The 16,232-nt window shown below is 46.0% G+C and overlaps 47 non-coding genes and 2 pseudogenes across 47 annotated transcripts; all 49 read right to left on the reverse strand.

The window, feature by feature from the left end:
- Positions 1-10: 10 nt before the first annotated feature.
- Positions 11-128, reverse strand: LOC112698900 (5S ribosomal RNA). Its single transcript, XR_003152031.1, has one exon. It is a non-coding gene; the product is annotated as a 5S ribosomal RNA (ribosomal RNA).
- A 188-nt stretch (positions 129-316) lies between these two features.
- LOC112698848 (5S ribosomal RNA) lies at positions 317-434 on the reverse strand. The gene has a single exon (XR_003151982.1). It is a non-coding gene; the product is annotated as a 5S ribosomal RNA (ribosomal RNA).
- A 190-nt stretch (positions 435-624) lies between these two features.
- Positions 625-743, reverse strand: LOC112698684 (5S ribosomal RNA). The gene has a single exon (XR_003151828.1). It is a non-coding gene; the product is annotated as a 5S ribosomal RNA (ribosomal RNA).
- Positions 744-936: 193 nt separating this feature from the next.
- On the reverse strand, positions 937-1,054 carry LOC112698932 (5S ribosomal RNA). The gene has a single exon (XR_003152061.1). It is a non-coding gene; the product is annotated as a 5S ribosomal RNA (ribosomal RNA).
- Positions 1,055-1,246: 192 nt separating this feature from the next.
- Positions 1,247-1,365, reverse strand: LOC112698696 (5S ribosomal RNA). The gene has a single exon (XR_003151839.1). It is a non-coding gene; the product is annotated as a 5S ribosomal RNA (ribosomal RNA).
- A 194-nt stretch (positions 1,366-1,559) lies between these two features.
- LOC112698901 (5S ribosomal RNA) lies at positions 1,560-1,677 on the reverse strand. Its single transcript, XR_003152032.1, has one exon. It is a non-coding gene; the product is annotated as a 5S ribosomal RNA (ribosomal RNA).
- A 195-nt stretch (positions 1,678-1,872) lies between these two features.
- On the reverse strand, positions 1,873-1,991 carry LOC112698708 (5S ribosomal RNA). Its single transcript, XR_003151850.1, has one exon. It is a non-coding gene; the product is annotated as a 5S ribosomal RNA (ribosomal RNA).
- A 195-nt stretch (positions 1,992-2,186) lies between these two features.
- Positions 2,187-2,305, reverse strand: LOC112698719 (5S ribosomal RNA). The gene has a single exon (XR_003151861.1). It is a non-coding gene; the product is annotated as a 5S ribosomal RNA (ribosomal RNA).
- A 184-nt stretch (positions 2,306-2,489) lies between these two features.
- On the reverse strand, positions 2,490-2,608 carry LOC112698731 (5S ribosomal RNA). The gene has a single exon (XR_003151872.1). It is a non-coding gene; the product is annotated as a 5S ribosomal RNA (ribosomal RNA).
- Positions 2,609-2,806: 198 nt separating this feature from the next.
- On the reverse strand, positions 2,807-2,925 carry LOC112698744 (5S ribosomal RNA). Its single transcript, XR_003151884.1, has one exon. It is a non-coding gene; the product is annotated as a 5S ribosomal RNA (ribosomal RNA).
- A 197-nt stretch (positions 2,926-3,122) lies between these two features.
- Positions 3,123-3,241, reverse strand: LOC112698757 (5S ribosomal RNA). Its single transcript, XR_003151896.1, has one exon. It is a non-coding gene; the product is annotated as a 5S ribosomal RNA (ribosomal RNA).
- Positions 3,242-3,446: 205 nt separating this feature from the next.
- On the reverse strand, positions 3,447-3,565 carry LOC112698768 (5S ribosomal RNA). The gene has a single exon (XR_003151907.1). It is a non-coding gene; the product is annotated as a 5S ribosomal RNA (ribosomal RNA).
- Positions 3,566-3,760: 195 nt separating this feature from the next.
- Positions 3,761-3,875, reverse strand: LOC112699413 (5S ribosomal RNA). The gene has a single exon (XR_003152481.1). It is a non-coding gene; the product is annotated as a 5S ribosomal RNA (ribosomal RNA).
- A 190-nt stretch (positions 3,876-4,065) lies between these two features.
- On the reverse strand, positions 4,066-4,184 carry LOC112698780 (5S ribosomal RNA). The gene has a single exon (XR_003151918.1). It is a non-coding gene; the product is annotated as a 5S ribosomal RNA (ribosomal RNA).
- A 192-nt stretch (positions 4,185-4,376) lies between these two features.
- Positions 4,377-4,495, reverse strand: LOC112698792 (5S ribosomal RNA). Its single transcript, XR_003151929.1, has one exon. It is a non-coding gene; the product is annotated as a 5S ribosomal RNA (ribosomal RNA).
- Positions 4,496-4,687: 192 nt separating this feature from the next.
- Positions 4,688-4,805, reverse strand: LOC112698961 (5S ribosomal RNA). Its single transcript, XR_003152089.1, has one exon. It is a non-coding gene; the product is annotated as a 5S ribosomal RNA (ribosomal RNA).
- A 194-nt stretch (positions 4,806-4,999) lies between these two features.
- On the reverse strand, positions 5,000-5,118 carry LOC112698804 (5S ribosomal RNA). The gene has a single exon (XR_003151940.1). It is a non-coding gene; the product is annotated as a 5S ribosomal RNA (ribosomal RNA).
- A 194-nt stretch (positions 5,119-5,312) lies between these two features.
- On the reverse strand, positions 5,313-5,431 carry LOC112698815 (5S ribosomal RNA). Its single transcript, XR_003151951.1, has one exon. It is a non-coding gene; the product is annotated as a 5S ribosomal RNA (ribosomal RNA).
- Positions 5,432-5,620: 189 nt separating this feature from the next.
- LOC112698710 (5S ribosomal RNA) lies at positions 5,621-5,738 on the reverse strand. Its single transcript, XR_003151852.1, has one exon. It is a non-coding gene; the product is annotated as a 5S ribosomal RNA (ribosomal RNA).
- Positions 5,739-5,929: 191 nt separating this feature from the next.
- On the reverse strand, positions 5,930-6,047 carry LOC112698843 (5S ribosomal RNA). The gene has a single exon (XR_003151977.1). It is a non-coding gene; the product is annotated as a 5S ribosomal RNA (ribosomal RNA).
- Positions 6,048-6,236: 189 nt separating this feature from the next.
- Positions 6,237-6,354, reverse strand: LOC112698807 (5S ribosomal RNA). Its single transcript, XR_003151943.1, has one exon. It is a non-coding gene; the product is annotated as a 5S ribosomal RNA (ribosomal RNA).
- A 204-nt stretch (positions 6,355-6,558) lies between these two features.
- On the reverse strand, positions 6,559-6,677 carry LOC112698827 (5S ribosomal RNA). Its single transcript, XR_003151962.1, has one exon. It is a non-coding gene; the product is annotated as a 5S ribosomal RNA (ribosomal RNA).
- A 219-nt stretch (positions 6,678-6,896) lies between these two features.
- LOC112698902 (5S ribosomal RNA) lies at positions 6,897-7,014 on the reverse strand. The gene has a single exon (XR_003152033.1). It is a non-coding gene; the product is annotated as a 5S ribosomal RNA (ribosomal RNA).
- Positions 7,015-7,212: 198 nt separating this feature from the next.
- On the reverse strand, positions 7,213-7,331 carry LOC112698839 (5S ribosomal RNA). Its single transcript, XR_003151973.1, has one exon. It is a non-coding gene; the product is annotated as a 5S ribosomal RNA (ribosomal RNA).
- Positions 7,332-7,544: 213 nt separating this feature from the next.
- On the reverse strand, positions 7,545-7,662 carry LOC112698547 (5S ribosomal RNA). The gene has a single exon (XR_003151697.1). It is a non-coding gene; the product is annotated as a 5S ribosomal RNA (ribosomal RNA).
- A 220-nt stretch (positions 7,663-7,882) lies between these two features.
- On the reverse strand, positions 7,883-8,000 carry LOC112698800 (5S ribosomal RNA). The gene has a single exon (XR_003151937.1). It is a non-coding gene; the product is annotated as a 5S ribosomal RNA (ribosomal RNA).
- A 193-nt stretch (positions 8,001-8,193) lies between these two features.
- Positions 8,194-8,312, reverse strand: LOC112698851 (5S ribosomal RNA). The gene has a single exon (XR_003151984.1). It is a non-coding gene; the product is annotated as a 5S ribosomal RNA (ribosomal RNA).
- A 192-nt stretch (positions 8,313-8,504) lies between these two features.
- Positions 8,505-8,623, reverse strand: LOC112698862 (5S ribosomal RNA). The gene has a single exon (XR_003151995.1). It is a non-coding gene; the product is annotated as a 5S ribosomal RNA (ribosomal RNA).
- Positions 8,624-8,826: 203 nt separating this feature from the next.
- LOC112698911 (5S ribosomal RNA) lies at positions 8,827-8,946 on the reverse strand. The gene has a single exon (XR_003152042.1). It is a non-coding gene; the product is annotated as a 5S ribosomal RNA (ribosomal RNA).
- A 196-nt stretch (positions 8,947-9,142) lies between these two features.
- Positions 9,143-9,259, reverse strand: LOC112699154 (5S ribosomal RNA). Its single transcript, XR_003152272.1, has one exon. It is a non-coding gene; the product is annotated as a 5S ribosomal RNA (ribosomal RNA).
- Positions 9,260-9,449: 190 nt separating this feature from the next.
- Positions 9,450-9,566, reverse strand: LOC112699423 (5S ribosomal RNA; annotated as a pseudogene).
- A 189-nt stretch (positions 9,567-9,755) lies between these two features.
- On the reverse strand, positions 9,756-9,870 carry LOC112699401 (5S ribosomal RNA). The gene has a single exon (XR_003152471.1). It is a non-coding gene; the product is annotated as a 5S ribosomal RNA (ribosomal RNA).
- Positions 9,871-10,069: 199 nt separating this feature from the next.
- On the reverse strand, positions 10,070-10,188 carry LOC112698875 (5S ribosomal RNA). The gene has a single exon (XR_003152008.1). It is a non-coding gene; the product is annotated as a 5S ribosomal RNA (ribosomal RNA).
- A 199-nt stretch (positions 10,189-10,387) lies between these two features.
- On the reverse strand, positions 10,388-10,507 carry LOC112699242 (5S ribosomal RNA). The gene has a single exon (XR_003152353.1). It is a non-coding gene; the product is annotated as a 5S ribosomal RNA (ribosomal RNA).
- Positions 10,508-10,711: 204 nt separating this feature from the next.
- LOC112699007 (5S ribosomal RNA) lies at positions 10,712-10,828 on the reverse strand. The gene has a single exon (XR_003152133.1). It is a non-coding gene; the product is annotated as a 5S ribosomal RNA (ribosomal RNA).
- Positions 10,829-11,022: 194 nt separating this feature from the next.
- On the reverse strand, positions 11,023-11,137 carry LOC112699394 (5S ribosomal RNA). Its single transcript, XR_003152464.1, has one exon. It is a non-coding gene; the product is annotated as a 5S ribosomal RNA (ribosomal RNA).
- A 207-nt stretch (positions 11,138-11,344) lies between these two features.
- On the reverse strand, positions 11,345-11,459 carry LOC112699431 (5S ribosomal RNA; annotated as a pseudogene).
- Positions 11,460-11,651: 192 nt separating this feature from the next.
- LOC112698660 (5S ribosomal RNA) lies at positions 11,652-11,770 on the reverse strand. Its single transcript, XR_003151805.1, has one exon. It is a non-coding gene; the product is annotated as a 5S ribosomal RNA (ribosomal RNA).
- Positions 11,771-11,971: 201 nt separating this feature from the next.
- Positions 11,972-12,089, reverse strand: LOC112698889 (5S ribosomal RNA). The gene has a single exon (XR_003152021.1). It is a non-coding gene; the product is annotated as a 5S ribosomal RNA (ribosomal RNA).
- A 221-nt stretch (positions 12,090-12,310) lies between these two features.
- LOC112699137 (5S ribosomal RNA) lies at positions 12,311-12,427 on the reverse strand. Its single transcript, XR_003152256.1, has one exon. It is a non-coding gene; the product is annotated as a 5S ribosomal RNA (ribosomal RNA).
- Positions 12,428-12,618: 191 nt separating this feature from the next.
- Positions 12,619-12,736, reverse strand: LOC112698931 (5S ribosomal RNA). The gene has a single exon (XR_003152060.1). It is a non-coding gene; the product is annotated as a 5S ribosomal RNA (ribosomal RNA).
- Positions 12,737-12,931: 195 nt separating this feature from the next.
- On the reverse strand, positions 12,932-13,048 carry LOC112699070 (5S ribosomal RNA). The gene has a single exon (XR_003152192.1). It is a non-coding gene; the product is annotated as a 5S ribosomal RNA (ribosomal RNA).
- Positions 13,049-13,244: 196 nt separating this feature from the next.
- Positions 13,245-13,362, reverse strand: LOC112698711 (5S ribosomal RNA). Its single transcript, XR_003151853.1, has one exon. It is a non-coding gene; the product is annotated as a 5S ribosomal RNA (ribosomal RNA).
- A 221-nt stretch (positions 13,363-13,583) lies between these two features.
- Positions 13,584-13,700, reverse strand: LOC112699169 (5S ribosomal RNA). Its single transcript, XR_003152286.1, has one exon. It is a non-coding gene; the product is annotated as a 5S ribosomal RNA (ribosomal RNA).
- Positions 13,701-13,904: 204 nt separating this feature from the next.
- On the reverse strand, positions 13,905-14,020 carry LOC112699412 (5S ribosomal RNA). Its single transcript, XR_003152480.1, has one exon. It is a non-coding gene; the product is annotated as a 5S ribosomal RNA (ribosomal RNA).
- A 656-nt stretch (positions 14,021-14,676) lies between these two features.
- On the reverse strand, positions 14,677-14,795 carry LOC112698471 (5S ribosomal RNA). The gene has a single exon (XR_003151622.1). It is a non-coding gene; the product is annotated as a 5S ribosomal RNA (ribosomal RNA).
- Positions 14,796-15,228: 433 nt separating this feature from the next.
- Positions 15,229-15,347, reverse strand: LOC112698886 (5S ribosomal RNA). The gene has a single exon (XR_003152019.1). It is a non-coding gene; the product is annotated as a 5S ribosomal RNA (ribosomal RNA).
- A 188-nt stretch (positions 15,348-15,535) lies between these two features.
- Positions 15,536-15,653, reverse strand: LOC112698963 (5S ribosomal RNA). Its single transcript, XR_003152090.1, has one exon. It is a non-coding gene; the product is annotated as a 5S ribosomal RNA (ribosomal RNA).
- Positions 15,654-16,076: 423 nt separating this feature from the next.
- LOC112698666 (5S ribosomal RNA) lies at positions 16,077-16,196 on the reverse strand. The gene has a single exon (XR_003151811.1). It is a non-coding gene; the product is annotated as a 5S ribosomal RNA (ribosomal RNA).
- Between the last annotated feature and the right edge of the window lie 36 nt (positions 16,197-16,232).

A 16,232-nucleotide genomic window follows, 5' to 3' on the forward strand; every position in this document is an offset into this window, starting at 1 on the left:
AAAAAAAAAAGAGGTGCAACACGAGGACTTCCCAGGAGGTCACCCATCCTAGTACTACTCTCGCCAAGCACGCTTAACTGCGGAGTTCTGATGGGATCCGGTGCATTAGTGCTGGTATGATCGCACCTATTAAATATGCGCACATAATTATCATATGCATGTCTTGCGACGTAGGGTAAGTCGAGCTGCGAATCCCTGCGGGGCCCGTGCGAGCTTGCCTAAAATGAGGTCATTGAGACTCGCTTTAGCTAAACTATTCAAGATAGCGCCGTTTAAAGAACGAGGGTAAGCACGACGTAAAAAAAAAAAAAAAAAAAAGGTGCAACACGAGGACTTCCCAGGAGGTCACCCATCCTAGTACTACTCTCGCCCAAGCACGTTAACTGCGGAGTTCTGATGGGATCCGGTGCATTAGTGCTGGTATGATCGCACCTATTAAATATGCGCACATAATTATCATATGCATGTCTCGCGACGTAGGGTAAGTCGAGCTGCGAATCCTGCGGGGCCCGTGGAGCTTGCCTAAATCAGGTCATTGAGACTCGCTTTAGCTAAACTATGCAAGATAGCGCCGTTTAAAGAACGAGGGTAAGCACGACGTAAAAAAAAAAAAAAAAAAAAAAAGAGGTGCAACACGAGGACTTCCCAGGAGGTCACCCATCCTAGTACTACTCTCGCCCAAGCACGCTTAACTGCGGAGTTCTGATGGGATCCGGTGCATTAGTGCTGGTATGATCGCACCTATTAAAATATGCGCACATAATTATCATATGCATGTCTCGCGACGTAGGGTAAGTCGAGCTGCGAATCCCTGCGGGGCCCGTGCGAGCTTGCCTAAAATCAGGTCATTGAGACTCGCTTTAGCTAAACTATTCAAGATAGCGCCGTTTAAAGAACGAGGGTAAGCACGACGTAAAAAAAAAAAAAAAAAAAAAAGAGGTGCAACACGAGGACTTCCCAGGAGGTCACCCATCCTAGTACTACTCTGCCCAAGCACGCTTAACTGCGGAGTTCTGATGGGATCCGGTGCATTAGTGCTGGTATGATCGCACCTATTAAAATATGCGCACATAATTATCATATGCATGTCTCGCGACGTAGGGTAAGTCGAGCTGCGAATCCCTGCGGGGCCGTGCGAGCTTGCCTAAAATCAGGTCATTGAGACTCGCTTTAGCTAAACTATTCAAGATAGCGCCGTTTAAAGAACGAGGGTAAGCACGACGTAAAAAAAAAAAAAAAAAAAAAAGAGGTGCAACACGAGGACTTCCCAGGAGGTCACCCATCCTAGTACTACTCTCGCCCAAGCACGCTTAACTGCGGAGTTCTGATGGGATCCGGTGCATTAGTGCTGGTATGATCGCACCTATTAAAATATGCGCACATAATTATCATATGCATGTCTCGCGACGTAGGGTAAGTCGAGCTGCGAATCCCTGGGGGCCCGTGCGAGCTTGCCTAAAATAGGTCATTGAGACTCGCTTTAGCTAAACTATTCAAGATAGCGCCGTTTAAAGAACGAGGGTAAGCACGACGTAAAAAAAAAAAAAAAAAAAAAAAAAGAGGTGCAACACGAGGACTTCCCAGGAGGTCACCCATCCTAGTACTACTCTCGCCAAGCACGCTTAACTGCGGAGTTCTGATGGGATCCGGTGCATTAGTGCTGGTATGATCGCACCTATTAAAATATGCGCACATAATTATCATATGCATGTCTCGCGACGTAGGGTAAGTCGAGCTGCGAATCCCTGCGGGGCCCGTGCGAGCTTGCTAAAATCAGGTCATTGAGACTCGCTTTAAGCTAAACTATTCAAGATAGCGCCGTTTAAAGAACGAGGGTAAGCACGACGTAAAAAAAAAAAAAAAAAAAAAAAAGAGGTGCAACACGAGGACTTCCCAGGAGGTCACCCATCCTAGTACTACTCTCGCCCAAGCACGCTTAACTGCGGAGTTCTGATGGGATCCGGTGCATTAGTGCTGGTATGATCGCACCTATTAAAATATGCGCACATAATTATCATATGCATGTCTCGCGACGTAGGGTAAGTCGAGCTGCGAATCCCTGCGGGGCCCGTGCGAGCTTGCCTAAAATCAGGTCATTGAGACTCGCTTTAGCTAAACTATTCAAGATAGCGCCGTTTAAAGAACGAGGGTAAGCACGACGTAAAAAAAAAAAAAAAAAAAAAAAAGAGGTGCAACACGAGGACTTCCCAGGAGGTCACCCATCCTAGTACTACTCTCGCCCAAGCACGCTTAACTGCGGAGTTCTGATGGGATCCGGTGCATTAGTGCTGGTATGATCGCACCTATTAAAATATGCGCACATAATTATCATATGCATGTCTCGCGACGTAGGGTAAGTCGAGCTGCGAATCCCTGCGGGGCCCGTGCGAGCTTGCCTAAAATAGGTCATTGAGACTCGCTTTAGCTAAACTATGCAAGATAGCGCCGTTTAAAGAACGAGGGTAAGCACGACGTAAAAAAAAAAAAAAGAGGTGCAACACGAGGACTTCCCAGGAGGTCACCCATCCTAGTACTACTCTCGCCCAAGCACGCTTAACTGCGGAGTTCTGATGGGATCCGGTGCATTAGTGCTGGTATGATCGCACCTATTAAATATGCGCACATAATTATCATATGCATGTCTGCGACGTAGGGTAAGTCGAGCTGCGAATCCTGCGGGGCCCGTGCGAGCTTGCCTAAAATCAGGTCATTGAGACTCGCTTTAGCTAAACTATTCAAGATAGCGCCGTTTAAAGAACGAGGGTAAGCACGACGTAAAAAAAAAAAAAAAAAAAAAAAAAAAAAAGAGGTGCAACACGAGGACTTCCCAGGAGGTCACCCATCCTAGTACTACTCTCGCCCAAGCACGCTTAACTGCGGAGTTCTGATGGGATCCGGTGCATTAGTGCTGGTATGATCGCACCTATTAAAATATGCGCACATAATTATCATATGCATGTCTCGCGACGTAGGGTAAGTCGAGCTGCGAATCCCTGCGGGGCCCGTGCGAGCTTGCCTAAAATGAGGTCATTGAGACTCGCTTTAGCTAAACTATTCAAGATAGCGCCGTTTAAAGAACGAGGGTAAGCACGACGTAAAAAAAAAAAAAAAAAAAAAAAAAAGAGGTGCAACACGAGGACTTCCCAGGAGGTCACCCATCCTAGTACTACTCTCGCCCAAGCACGCTTAACTGCGGAGTTCTGATGGGATCCGGTGCATTAGTGCTGGTATGATCGCACCTATTAAAATATGCGCACATAATTATCATATGCATGTCTTGCGACGTAGGGTAAGTCGAGCTGCGAATCCCTGCGGGGCCCGTGCGAGCTTGCCTAAAATCAGGTCATTGAGACTCGCTTTAGCTAAACTATTCAAGATAGCGCCGTTTAAAGAACGAGGGTAAGCACGACGTAAAAAAAAAAAAAAAAAAAAAAAAAAAAAAAAAAGAGGTGCAACACGAGGACTTCCCAGGAGGTCACCCATCCTAGTACTACTCTCGCCCAAGCACGCTTAACTGCGGAGTTCTGATGGGATCCGGTGCATTAGTGCTGGTATGATCGCACCTATTAAAATATGCGCACATAATTATCATATGCATGTCTCGCGACGTAGGGTAAGTCGAGTTGCAAATCCCTGCGGGGCCCGTGCGAGCTTGCCTAAAATCAGGTCATTGAGACTCGCTTTAGCTAAACTATTCAAGATAGCGCCGTTTAAAGAACGAGGGTAAGCACGACGTAAAAAAAAAAAAAAAAAAAAAAAAGAGGTGCAACACGAGGACTTCCAGGAGTCACCATCCTAGTACTACTCTCGCCCAAGCACGCTTAACTGCGGAGTTCTGATGGATCCGGTGAATTAGTGCTGGTATGATCGCACCTATTAAAATATGCGCACATAATTATCATATGCATGTCTCGCGACGTAGGGTAAGTCGAGTTGCAAATCCCTGCGGGGCCCGTGGAGCTTGCCTAAAATCAGGTCATTGAGACTCGCTTTAACAAACTGTGCAAGATAGCGCCGTTTAAAGAACGAGGGTAAGCACGACGTAAAAAAAAAAAAAAAAAAAAAGAGGTGCAACACGAGGACTTCCCAGGAGGTCACCCATCCTAGTACTACTCTCGCCCAAGCACGCTTAACTGCGGAGTTCTGATGGGATCCGGTGCATTAGTGCTGGTATGATCGCACCTATTAAAATATGCGCACATAATTATCATATGCATGTCTCGCGACGTAGGGTAAGTCGAGCTGCGAATCCCTGCGGGGCCGTGCGAGCTTGCCTAAAATAGGTCATTGAGACTCGCTTTAGCTAAACTATTCAAGATAGCGCCGTTTAAAGAACGAGGGTAAGCACGACGTAAAAAAAAAAAAAAAAAAAAAAAGAGGTGCAACACGAGGACTTCCCAGGAGGTCACCCATCCTAGTACTACTCTCGCCCAAGCACGCTTAACTGCGGAGTTCTGATGGGATCCGGTGCATTAGTGCTGGTATGATCGCACCTATTAAATATGCGCACATAATTATCATATGCATGTCTTGCGACGTAGGGTAAGTCGAGCTGCGAATCCCTGCGGGGCCCGTGCGAGCTTGCCTAAAATGAGGTCATTGAGACTCGCTTTAGCTAAACTATTCAAGATAGCGCCGTTTAAAGAACGAGGGTAAGCACGACGTAAAAAAAAAAAAAAAAAAAAAAGAGGTGCAACACGAGGACTTCCCAGGAGGTCACCCATCCTAGTACTACTCTCGCCCAAGCAGCTTAACTGCGGAGTTCTGATGGGATCCGGTGCATTAGTGCTGGTATGATCGCACCTATTAAAATATGCGCACATAATTATCATATGCATGTCTCGCGACGTAGGGTAAGTCGAGTTGCGAATCCCTGCGGGGCCCGTGGGAGCTTGCCTAAAATCAGGTCATTGAGACTCGCTTTAACTAAACTATTCAAGATAGCGCCGTTTAAAGAACGAGGGTAAGCACGACGTAAAAAAAAAAAAAAAAAAAAAAAGAGGTGCAACACGAGGACTTCCCAGGAGGTCACCCATCCTAGTACTACTCTCGCCCAAGCACGCTTAACTGCGGAGTTCTGATGGGATCCGGTGCATTAGTGCTGGTATGATCGCACCTATTAAAATATGCGCACATAATTATCATATGCATGTCTCGCGACGTAGGGTAAGTCGAGTGCGAATCCCTGCGGGCCGTGGAGCTTGCCTAAATCAGGTCATTGAGACTCGCTTTAGCAAACTATTCAAGATAGCGCCGTTTAAAGAACGAGGGTAAGCACGACGTAAAAAAAAAAAAAAAAAAAAAAAAAAAAAGAGGTGCAACACGAGGACTTCCCAGGAGGTCACCCATCCTAGTACTACTCTCGCCCAAGCACGCTTAACTGCGGAGTTCTGATGGGATCCGGTGCATTAGTGCTGGTATGATCGCACCTATTAAAATATGCGCACATAATTATCATATGCATGTCTCGCGACGTAGGGTAAGTCGAGTTGCAAATCCCTGCGGGGCCCGTGCGAGCTTGCCTAAAATCAGGTCATTGAGACTCCGCTTTAACTAAACTGTGCAAGATAGCGCCGTTTAAAGAACGAGGGTAAGCACGACGTAAAAAAAAAAAAAAAAAGAGGTGCAACACGAGGACTTCCAGGAGGTCACCCATCCTAGTACTACTCTCGCCCAAGCACGCTTAACTGCGGAGTTCTGATGGGATCCGGTGCATTAGTGCTGGTATGATCGCACCTATTAAAATATGCGCACATAATTATCATATGCATGTCTCGCGACGTAGGGTAAGTCGAGTTGCAAATCCCTGCGGGGCCCGTGCGAGCTTGCCTAAAATCAGGTCATTGAGACTCGCTTTAACTAAACTTGCAAGATAGCGCCGTTTAAAGAACGAGGGTAAGCACGACGTAAAAAAAAAAAAAAAAAAAAAGAGGTGCAACACGAGGACTTCCCAGGAGGTACCCATCCTAGTACTACTCTCGCCCAAGCACGCTTAACTGCGGAGTTCTGATGGGATCCGGTGCATTAGTGCTGGTATGATCGCACCTATTAAAATATGCGCACATAATTATCATATGCATGTCTGCGACGTAGGGTAAGTCGAGCTGCGAATCCCTGCGGGGCCCGTGCGAGCTTGCCTAAAATAGGTCATTGAGACTCCGCTTTAGCTAAACTATTCAAGATAGCGCCGTTTAAAGAACGAGGGTAAGCACGACGTAAAAAAAAAAAAAAAAAAAGAGGTGCAACACGAGGACTTCCCAGGAGGTCACCCATCCTAGTACTACTCTCGCCCAAGCACGCTTAACTGCGGAGTTCTGATGGGATCCGTGCATTAGTGCTGGTATGATCGCACCTATTAAATATGCGCACATAATTATCATATGCATGTCTTGCGACGTAGGGTAAGTCGAGCTGCGAATCCCTGCGGGCCCGTGCGAGCTTGCCTAAAATAGGTCATTGAGACTCGCTTAGCTAAACTATTCAAGATAGCGCGTTTAAAGAACGAGGGTAAGCACGACGTAAAAAAAAAAAAAAAAAAAAAAAAAAAAAAAAAAAAAAGAGGTGCAACACGAGGACTTCCCAGGAGGTCACCCATCCTAGTACTACTCTCGCCCAAGCACGCTTAACTGCGGAGTTCTGATGGGATCCGGTGCATTAGTGCTGGTATGATCGCACCTATTAAATATGCGCACATAATTATCATATGCATGTCTCGCGACGTAGGGTAAGTCGAGCTGCAATCCCTGCGGGGCCCGTGCGAGCTTGCCTAAAATAGGTCATTGAGACTCGCTTTAGCTAAACTATTCAAGATAGCGCCGTTTAAAGAACGAGGGTAAGCACGACGTAAAAAAAAAAAAAAAAAAAAAAAAAAAAAAAAAAAAAAAAAAAAAAAAAAAGAGGTGCAACACGAGGACTTCCCAGGAGGTCACCCATCCTAGTACTACTCTCGCCAAGCACGCTTAACTGCGGAGTTCTGATGGGATCCGGTGCATTAGTGCTGGTATGATCGCACCTATTAAATATGCGCACATAATTATCATATGCATGTCTCGCGACGTAGGGTAAGTCGAGTTGCAAATCCCTGCGGGGCCCGTGGGAGCTTGCCTAAAATCAGGTCATTGAGACTCGCTTTAACTAAACTGTGCAAGATAGCGCCGTTTAAAGAACGAGGGTAAGCACGACGTAAAAAAAAAAAAAAAAAAAAAAAAAAAAGAGGTGCAACACGAGGACTTCCCAGGAGGTCACCCATCCTAGTACTACTCTCGCCCAAGCACGCTTAACTGCGGAGTTCTGATGGGATCCGGTGCATTAGTGCTGGTATGATCGCACCTATTAAAATATGCGCACATAATTATCATATGCATGTCTCGCGACGTAGGGTAAGTCGAGCTGCGAATCCCTGCGGGGCCGTGCGAGCTTGCCTAAAATCAGGTCATTGAGACTCGCTTTAAGCTAAACTATTCAAGATAGCGCCGTTTAAAGAACGAGGGTAAGCACGACGTAAAAAAAAAAAAAAAAAAAAAAAAAAAAAAAAAAAAAAAAAAGAGGTGCAACACGAGACTTCCCAGGAGGTCACCCATCCTAGTACTACTCTCGCCCAAGCACGCTTAACTGCGGAGTTCTGATGGGATCCGGTGCATTAGTGCTGGTATGATCGCACCTATTATAATATGCGCACATAATTATCATATGCATGTCTCGCGACGTAGGGTAAGTCGAGCTGCGAATCCCTGCGGGGCCCGTGCGAGCTTGCCTAAAATCAGGTCATTGAGACTCGCTTTAGCTAAACTATTCAAGATAGCGCCGTTTAAAGAACGAGGGTAAGCACGACGTAAAAAAAAAAAAAAAAAAAAAAAAAAAAAAAAAAAAAAAAAAAAAAAAAGAGGTGCAACACGAGGACTTCCCAGGAGGTCACCCATCCTAGTACTACTCTCGCCCAAGCACGCTTAACTGCGGAGTTCTGATGGGATCCGGTGATTAGTGCTGGTATGATCGCACCTATTAAATATGCGCACATAATTATCATATGCATGTCTCGCGACGTAGGGTAAGTCGAGTTGCGAATCCCTGCGGGGCCCGTGCGAGCTTGCCTAAAATCAGGTCATTGAGACTCGCTTTAGCTAAACTATTCAAGATAGCGCCGTTTAAAGAACGAGGGTAAGCACGACGTAAAAAAAAAAAAAAAAAAAAAAAGAGGTGCAACACGAGGACTTCCCAGGAGGTCACCCATCCTAGTACTACTCTCGCCCAAGCACGCTTAACTGCGGAGTTCTGATGGGATCCGGTGCATTAGTGCTGGTATGATCGCACCTATTAAAATATGCGCACATAATTATCATATGCATGTCTCGCGACGTAGGGTAAGTCGAGTTGCAATCCCTGCGGGGCCCGTGGAGCTTGCCTAAAATCAGTCATTGAGACTCGCTTTAACTAAACTGTGCAAGATAGCGCCGTTTAAAGAACGAGGGTAAGCACGACGTAAAAAAAAAAAAAAAAAAAAAAAAGAGGTGCAACACGAGGACTTCCCAGGAGGTCACCCATCCTAGTACTACTCTCGCCCAAGCACGCTTAACTGCGGAGTTCTGATGGGATCCGGTGCATTAGTGCTGGTATGATCGCACCTATTAAATATGCGCACATAATTATCATATGCATGTCTGCGACGTAGGGTAAGTCGAGCTGCGAATCCCTGCGGGGCCCGTGCGAGCTTGCCTAAATGAGGTATTGAGACTCGCTTTAGCTAAACTATTCAAGATAGGCCGTTTAAAGAACGAGGGTAGCACGACGTAAAAAAAAAAAAAAAAAAAAAAAAAAAAAAAAAAAAAAGAGGTGCAACACGAAGGACTTCCCAGGAGGTCACCCATCCTAGTACTACTCTCGCCCAAGCAAGCTTAACTGCGGAGTTCTGATGGGATCCGGTGCATTAGTGCTGGTATGATCGCACCTATTAAATATGCGCACATAATTATCATATGCATGTCTCGCGACGTAGGGTAAGTCGAGTGCAAATCCTGCGGGGCCCGTGGGAGCTTGCCTAAAATCAGGTCATTGAGACTCGCTTTACTAAACATTCAAGATAGCGCCGTTTAAAGAACGAGGGTAAGCACGACGTAAAAAAAAAAAAAAAAAAAAAAAAAAAAAAGAGGTGCAACACGAGGACTTCCCAGGAGTCACCCATCCTAGTACTACTCTCGCCCAAGCACGCTTAACTGCGGAGTCTGATGGGATCCGGTGCATTAGTGCTGGTATGATCGCACCTATTAAAATATGCGCACATAATTATCATATGCATGTCTCGCGACGTAGGGTAAGTCGAGTTGCGAATCCCTGCGGGCCCGTGCGAGCTTGCCTAAATAGGTCATTGAGACTCGCTTTAGCTAAACTATTCAAGATAGCGCCGTTTAAAGAACGAGGGAAGCACGACGTAAAAAAAAAAAAAAAAAAAAAAAAAGAGGTGAAACGAGGACTTCCCAGGAGGTCACCCATCCTAGTACTACTCTCGCCAAGCACGCTTAACTGCGGAGTTCTGATGGGATCCGTGCATTAGTGCTGGTATGATCGCACCTATTAAATATGCGCACATAATTATCATATGCATGTCTTGCGACGTAGGGTAAGTGAGCTGCGAATCCCTGCGGGGCCGTGCGAGCTTGCCTAAATCAGGTCATTGAGACTCGCTTTACTAAACTATTCAAGATAGCGCCGTTTAAAGAACGAGGGTAAGCACGACGTAAAAAAAAAAAAAAAAAAAAAAAAGGGTGCACACGAGGACTTCCCGGAGGTCACCCATTAGTACTACTCTCGCCCAAGCACGCTTAACTGCGGAGTTCTGATGGGATCCGGTGCATTAGTGCTGGTATGATCGCACCTATTAAAATATGCGCACATAATTATCATATGCATGTCGCGACGTAGGGTAAGTCGAGCTGCGAATCCTGCGGGGCCCGTGCGAGCTTGCCTAAAATAGGTCATTGAGACTCGCTTTAGCTAAACTTTCAAGATAGCCCGTTTAAAGAACGAGGGTAAGCACGACGTAAAAAAAAAAAAAAAAAAAAAAAAAAAAAAAAAAGAGGTGCAACACGAGGACTTCCCAGGAGGTCACCCATCCTAGTACTACTCTCGCCCAAGCACGCTTAACTGCGGAGTTCTGATGGGATCCGGTGCATTAGTGCTGGTATGATCGCACCTATTATAATATGCGCACATAATTATCATATGCATGTCTGCGACGTAGGGTAAGTCGAGCTGCGAATCCCTGCGGGGCCCGTGCGAGCTTGCCTAAAATAGGTCATTGAGACTCGCTTTAGCTAAACTATCAAATAGCGCCGTTTAAAGAACGAGGGTAAGCACGACGTAAAAAAAAAAAAAAAAAAAAAAAAAAAAAAAAGAGGTGCAACACGAGGACTTCCCAGGAGGTCACCCATCCTAGTACTACTCCTCGCCCAAGCACGCTTACTGCGGAGTTCTGATGGGATCCGGTGCAATTAGTGCTGGTATGATCGCACCTATTAAATATGCGCACATAATTATCATATGCATGTCTCGCGACGTAGGGTAAGTCGAGCTGCAATCCCTGCGGGCCCGTGGGAGCTTGCCTAAAATCAGGTCATTGAGACTCGCTTTAGCTAAACTATTCAAGATAGCGCCGTTTAAAGAACGAGGGTAAGCACGACGTAAAAAAAAAAAAAAAAAAAAAAAAAAAAAAAAAAAAGAGGTGCAACACGAGGACTTCCCAGAGGTCACCCATCCTAGTACTATCTCGCCCAAGCACGCTTAACTGCGGAGTTCTGATGGGATCCGGTGCATTAGTGCTGGTATGATCGCACCTATTAAATATGCGCACATAATTATCATATGCATGTCTCGCGACGTAGGGTAAGTCGAGCTGCGAAATCCTGCGGGGCCCGTGGGAGCTTGCCTAAAATCAGGTCATTGAGACTCGCTTTAGCTAAACTTTCAAGATAGCGCCGTTTAAAGAACGAGGGTAAGCACGACGTAAAAAAAAAAAAAAAAAAAAAAAAAGAGGTGAACACGAGACTTCCAGGAGGTCACCATCCTAGTACTACTCTCGCCCAAGCACGCTTAACTGCGGAGTTCTGATGGGATCCGGTGCATTAGTGCTGGTATGATCGCACCTATTAATATGCGCACATAATTATCATATGCATGTCTCGCGACGTAGGGTAAGTCGAGTTGCAAATCCCTGCGGGGCCCGTGGAGCTTGCCTAAAATCAGGTCATTGAGACTCGCTTTAACAAACTGTGCAAGATAGCGCCGTTTAAAGAACGAGGGTAAGCACGACGTAAAAAAAAAAAAAAAAAAAAAAAAAAAAAAAAAAAAAAAAGAGGTGCAACACGAGGACTTCCCAGAGGTCACCCATCCTAGTACTACTCCGCCCAAGCACGCTTAACTGCGGAGTCTGATGGATCCGGTGCATTAGTGCTGGTATGATCACACCTATTATAATATGCGCACATAATTATCATATGCATGTCTTGCGACGTAGGGTAAGTCGAGCTGCGAATCCCTGCGGGGCCCGTGCGAGCTTGCCTAAAATGAGGTCATTGAACTCGCTTTAGCTAAACTATTCAAGATAGCGCCGTTTAAAGAACGAGGGAAAGCACGACGTAAAAAAAAAAAAAAAAAAAAAAGAGGTGCAACACGAGGACTTCCCAGGAGGTCACCCATCCTAGTACTACTCTCGCCCAAGCACGCTTAACTGCGGAGTTCTGATGGGATCCGGTGCATTAGTGCTGGTATGATCGCACTATTAAATATGCGCACATAATATCATATGCATGTCTTGCGACGTAGGGTAAGTCGAGCTGCGAATCCCTGCGGGGCCCGTGCGAGCTTGCCTAAAATGAGGTCATTGAGACTCGCTTTAGCTAAACTATTCAAGATAGCGCCGTTTAAAGAACGGGGTAAGACGACGTAAAAAAAAAAAAAAAAAAAAAAAAAAAAAAAAAAAGAGGTGCAACACGAGGACTTCCCAGAGGTCACCCATCCTAGTACTACTCCCGCCCAAGCACGCTTAACTGCGGAGTTCTGATGGGATCCGGTGAATTAGTGCTGGTATGATCGCACCTATTAAAATATGCGCACATAATTAACATATGCATGTCTCGCGACGTAGGGTAAGTCGAGTTGCAAATCCCTGCGGGGCCGTGCGAGCTTGCCTAAAATCAGGTCATTGAGACTCGCTTTAACAAACTGTGCAAGATAGCGCCGTTTAAAGAACGAGGGTAAGCACGACGTAAAAAAAAAAAAAAAAAAAAAAAAAAAAAAAAAAAAAAAAAAAAAAAAAAAAGAGGTGCAACACGAGGACTTCCCAGGAGTCACCCATCCTAGTACTACTCCCGCCCAAGCACGCTTAACTGCGGAGTTCTGATGGGATCCGTGCATTAGTGCTGGTATGATCGCACCTATTATAATATGCGCACATAATTATCATATGCTGTCTCGCGACGTAGGGTAAGTCGAGTGCAATCCCTGCGGGGCCCGTGGGAGCTTGCCTAAAATCAGGTCATTGAGACCGCTTTAGCAAAACTGTCAAGATAGCGCCGTTTAAAGAACGAGGGTAAGCACGACGTAAAAAAAAAAAAAAAAAAAAAAAAAGAGGTGAACACGAGGACTTCCCAGGAGGTCACCCATCCTAGTACTACTCTCGCCCAAGCACGCTTAACTGCGGAGTTCTGATGGGATCCGGTGCATTAGTGCTGGTATGATCGCACCTATTAAAATATGCGCACATAATTATCATATGCATGTCTTGCGACGTAGGGTAAGTCGAGCTGCGAATCCCTGCGGGGCCCGTGCGAGCTTGCCTAAAATCAGGTCATTGAGACTCGCTTTAGCTAAACTATTCAGATAGCGCCGTTTAAAGAACGAGGGCAGCACGACGTAAAAAAAAAAAAAAAAAAAAAAAAAGAAGGTGCAACACGAGGACTTCCCAGGAGGTCACCCATCCTAGTACTACTCTCGCCCAAGCACGCTTAACTGCGGAGTTCGATGGGATCCGGTGCATTAGTGCTGGTATGTCGCACCTATTATATATGCGCACATAATTATCATATGCATTCTGCGACGTAGGGTAAGTCGAGTTGCGAATCCCTGCGGGGCCCGTGCGACTTGCCTAAAATGAGGTCATTGAGACTCGCTTTAGCTAAACTATTCAAGATAGCGCCGTTTAAAGAACGAGGGTAAGCACGACGTAAAAAAAAAAAAAAAAAAAAATAAAAAAAGAGGTGCAACACGAGGACTTCCAGGAGGTCACCCATCCTAGTACTACTCTCGCCCAAGCACGCTTAACTGCGGAGTTCTGATGGGATCCGGTGCATTAGTGCTGGTATGATCGCACCTATTAAATATGCGCACATAATTATCATATGCATGTCTCGCGACGTAGGGTAAGTCGAGTTGCGAACCCTGCGGGGCCCGTGCGAGCTTGCCTAAAATGAGGTCATTGAGACTCGCTTTAGCCTAAACTATTCAAGATAGCGCCGTTTAAAGAACGAGGGTAAGCACGACGTAAAAAAAAAAAAAAAAAAAAAAAAAAAAAAAAAAAAAAAAAAAAAAAAAAAGAGGTGCAACACGAGGACTTCCCAGGAGTCACCCATCCTAGTACTACTCTCGCCCAAGCACGCTTAACTGCGGAGTTCTGATGGGATCCGTGCATTAGTGCTGGTATGATCACACCTATTATAATATGCCGCACATAATTATCATATGCATGTCTTGCGACGTAGGGTAAGTCGAGCTGCGAATCCCTGCGGGGCCCCGTGCGACTTGCCTAAATGAGGTCATTGAGACTCGCTTTAGCTAAACTATTCAAGATAGCGCCGTTTAAAGAACGAGGGTAAGCACGACGTAAAAAAAAAAAAAAAAAAAAAAAAAAAAAAAAAGAGGTGCAACACGAGGACTTCCCAGGAGGTCACCCATCTAGTACTACTCTCGCCCAAGCACGCTTAACTGCGGAGTTCTGATGGATCCGGTGCATTAGTGCTGGTATGATCGACCTATTATAATATGCGCACATAATTACATATGCATGTCTCGCGACGTAGGTAAGTCGAGTGCAAATCCCTGCGGGGCCCGTGGGAGCTTGCCTAAAATCAGGTCATTGAGACTCGCTTTAGCTAAACTATCAAGATAGCGCCGTTTAAAAGAACGAGGTAAGCACGACGAAAAAAAAAAAAAAAAAAAAAAAAAAAAAAAAAAAAAAGAGGTGCAACACGAGGACTTCCCAGGGTCACCCATCCTAGTACTACTCCGCCCACCAGCTTAACTGCGGAGTTCTGATGGGATGGTGTTAGTGCTGTATGATCGACCTATTAAAATGCGCACATAATTATCATTCTGTCTGCGACGTAGGGTAAAGTCAGGAGTTGCCAACATCCCCCCTACGCCCGCGTGCCCGTAGGGGGAGGTTCCCTAAAATATCCCCAGCCGCTTTCAGTTGAGGGACGGTGCATTAGTGCTGGTATGATCGCACCTATTAAAATGCGCACATAATTATCATAAGCATGTCTCGCGACGTAGGGTAAGTCGAGCTGCGAATCCCTGCGGGGCCCGTGCGAGCTTGCCTAAAATCAGGTCATTGAGGCTCGCTTTAGCTAAACTATTCAAGATAGCGTCGTTTAAAGAACGAGGGTAAGCACGACGTAAAAAAAAAAAAAGGTGCAACACGAGGACTTCCCAGGAGGTCACCCATCCTAGTACTACTCTCGCCCAAGCACGCTTAACTGCGGAGTTCTGATGGGATCCGGTGCATTAGTGCTGGTATGATCGCACCTATTAAATATGCGCACATAATTATCATAAGCATGTCTCGCGACGTAGGGTAAGTCGAGCTGCGAATCCCTGCGGGGCCCGTGCGAGCTTGCCTAAAATCAGGTCATTGAGGCTCGCTTTAGCTAAACTATTCAAGATAGCGTCGTTTAAAGAACGAGGGTAAGCACGACGTAAAAAAAAAAAAAAAAGAGGTGCAACACGAGGACTTCCAAGGAGGTTCTGATGGGATCCGGTGCATTAGTGCTGGTATGATCGCACCTATTAAATATGCGCACATAATTATCATATGCATGTCTCGCGACGTAGGGTAAGTCGAGCTCGAAGCCTGCGGGGCCCGTGCGAGCTTGCCTAAAATCAGGTCATTGAGACTCGCTTTAGAAACTATTCAAGATAGGCGTTTAAAGAACGAGGGTAAGCACGACGTAAAAAAAAAAAGAGGTGCAACACGAGGACTTCCCAGGAGGTCACCCATCCTAGTACTACTCTCGCCCAAGCACGCTTAACTGCGGAGTTCTGATGGGATCCGGTGCATTAGTGCTGGTATGATCGCACCTATTAAAATGCGCACATAATTATCATAAGCATGTCTCGCGACGTAGGGTAAGTCGAGCTGCGAATCCTGCGGGGCCCGTGCGAGCTTGCCGAAAATCAGGTCATTGAGACTCGCTTTAGCTAAACTATTCAAGATAGCGTCGTTTAAAGAACGAGGGTAAGCACGACGTAAAAAAAAAAAAAAAAAAAAGAGGTGCAACACGAGGACTTCCCAGGAGGTCACCCATCCTAGTACTACTCTCGCCCAAGCAGCTTAACTGCGGAGTTCTGATGGGATCCGGTGCATTAGTGCTGGTATGATCGCACCTATTAAAATGCGCACACAATTATCATAAGCATGTCTCGCGACGTAGGGTAAGTCGAGCTGCGAATCCCTGCGGGGCCCGTGCGAGCTTGCCTAAAATCAGGTCATTGAGACTCGCTTTAGCTAAACTATTCAAGATAGCGTCGTTTAAAGAACGGGGTAAAGCACGACGTAAAAAAAAAAAGAGGTGCAACACGAGGACTTCCCAGGAGGTCACCATCCTAGTACTACTCTCGCAACGCGCATGGGACAAATTATCATAATGCGCATATATCTCGCGACGTAGGGTAAGTCGAGCTGCGAATCCCTGCGGGGCCCGTGCGAGCTTGCCTAAAATCAGGTCATTGAGGCTCGCTTTAGCTAAACTATTCAAGATAGCGTCGTTTAAAGAAACGAGGGTAAGCACGACGTAAAAAAAAAAAAAAAAGAGGTGCAACACGAGGACTTCCCAGGAGGTCACCCATCCTAGTACTACTCTCGCCCAAGCACGCTTAACTGCGGAGTTTCTGATGGGATCCGGTGCATTAGTGCTGGTATGATCGCACCTATTAAAATATGCGCACATAATTATCATAAGCATGTC

The sequence above is a fragment of the Arachis hypogaea genome, chromosome 6 (assembly GCF_003086295.3).
Source record: "Arachis hypogaea cultivar Tifrunner chromosome 6, arahy.Tifrunner.gnm2.J5K5, whole genome shotgun sequence".
In the NCBI taxonomy this organism is placed as follows: domain Eukaryota; kingdom Viridiplantae; phylum Streptophyta; class Magnoliopsida; order Fabales; family Fabaceae; genus Arachis; species Arachis hypogaea.